This window comes from Propithecus coquereli, unplaced genomic scaffold (assembly GCF_000956105.1).
Source record: "Propithecus coquereli isolate 6110/MARCELLA unplaced genomic scaffold, Pcoq_1.0 Scaffold131, whole genome shotgun sequence".
NCBI classification, from domain to species: Eukaryota; Metazoa; Chordata; class Mammalia; order Primates; family Indriidae; genus Propithecus; species Propithecus coquereli.
Window position 1 is genome coordinate 1,227,806 of NW_012137303.1, and position 2,213 is coordinate 1,230,018.

Here is a 2,213-nt window from a genome sequence, read left to right on the forward strand (position 1 = left end):
TGTATTATGTAGTCTCTGAGGTTAGACTCTAGATAGGCTGTGAATGCTGTCTCTCTACAAGGTCTGTGGGACAAACTGGTTCTACCTGTGCCCTAAGACCTCCCAAGACACTTTATTTGGTTTATAAGACAGTGATACAGTCTTCAAAGCTACTAGGGTTTAGATGTGACTTGGGCTGATGGAATCTGATTCTATTACAACAGTTTGAATTAGTCTCTGTGGTTAAGATAGCTGGTCACTTGTATATTATCTATTCTCCACTTTTTCTTAGTAATAAGGCTTAATTTTCTTGTGTACTGCAGTGTTCTGTTCCCCATGGAGATAGAGGAAATCAAGGGACTAAGTTTGAGCCAATGGTTTGTAGGTGAAGTTGTAGGATTGTGCTTTTCCCAGATATCCTTAAAAGGGGAGGCTGAAACAGCTGGGAGACACTCCCTACTTCCTTCTTCCTCATACCTAGTACATGGACTTTGGACATGAAGGTGCAGCAGCTGCCTTGTACCCATGAGGCAACTTTGAGAATGGAAGCCAAATGCTAAGACAGTAGAGAATGAAGACAGAGTAGGCTGGTGCATGGATGACATCCCTGAGCTGCCAGACTATCCCTGGACATTCATTTTACATGACAGGAAAATAAACTCTTGTTTTGTTTTAGCCAATAATACTTTTGGTCTCTGTTATCAGCGGGGAACACGATTCTTCCCTCTACCCTCCCCCTCCTCACTAGTTTGTCATGAAACTTTCCAAACATATAACAAAAGTGAAAGAATTTTTAGTGAATACCAATGTATATACCACATAGGTTGTTTGTTACTTTATTGTAATCCATCCCTCTGTTCATCCCTATACATCCATCAGTACTTATTTATTTATTTGTTTGATTGATTGTCTTAATTTTAATTCACAATCTATTTAGAAGCTTTGCTGCTTGAAATTATATCTGTAATGTCACTAAGTAAGCACTGGGCTCTCTCCCTTACTTGCACAAGAACCAATACTGTGGCATCAGCTTTTGCGAAGAGAAAGGCTTTATTGCAAGTCAACTGGCAATACTCAGATCTGTCTCCCTGAACTGGTGTCTGGGGCAGGTTTTATAGGAAGAGAGTAACAAGGCTTGATCTGATTGGATCTTGCAATGATGTGATGCTGGGAGGAATGATATGACTGGATCATGCTGTAGGGGTGATGCTGTGCTCGATCTGATTGGCTCATGGACTATGCAATGAGGTGTTGGCTTCTTAATTTGGTCAGCATTACTTGGTGGAAGCACTTAGATTCCACCCGTGGGTGCAGGCTTGGTTCATCCGGGCATGCTCAGCTTACATGACCTTCAACCTGGGGGTCCATGGCAACTGAAAAACAACTCATCATTTTATTATACAAAGTTGCATCAGATAGGGTTAGTTCTGCATTTACAGTAAGAATGAAACATTCAACTATTACCTAGAGAATCCAAGTTACTTTGACATGGAGAAGCAGCCAAGGTGCTGAGTTTCATGGAAGAAGTTTCTGGGCCATGCTTGGTGGCTCATGCCTGTAACCCTAGCACTTTGGAAGGCTGAGGCAGGAAGATCACTTGAGGCCAGGCTGGGTAACATAGAGAGACCTGGCGTCTCCAAAAAAATAAAAAGATTAACTGGGTGTGGTGGTGCATGCCTGTAGTCCCAGCTACTCAGAAGACTGAGGTGGGAGGATCACTTGAGCTCAGAAATTTGAGGCTGCTCATGATGACACCACTGAACCCCAGCATAGACAACAGAGTGAGACCCTGTCTCAAAAAGAAAAAAAAAAAATGAAAAAAGAAGTTTCTGGGCCCAACACTTTGTATCTCTAACCTTAGTAGTTTCCAAAAAGACAGAGCCTTATGTACGTCCACTTATCATCCAGTCCTTTCCACAAAGCCCTGGGAGAGAAGTTTTGAGACAAACGGATGTGAAATGGGACAGACATGAATCCACTGATTCAACAAATTTTTATTGAGAACCTACCATCTAGTACGTCTCAGACACTGAAGTTCATAATTGGTGAGGAGGGGTTGCAATATGGAGTGGATAGGAGCACAGACTCTGATGCCAGGTTGCCTTTGTGACCTTGAGCCAGTTACCCAACCTCTCTGTGACTCAATTTCCTTATGTGTAAAATAAGGATAATAATAGTACTTAACATTTTTGTTGCTGTTGTGAGGATGAAATGAGATCATGCAGGCAATTTAC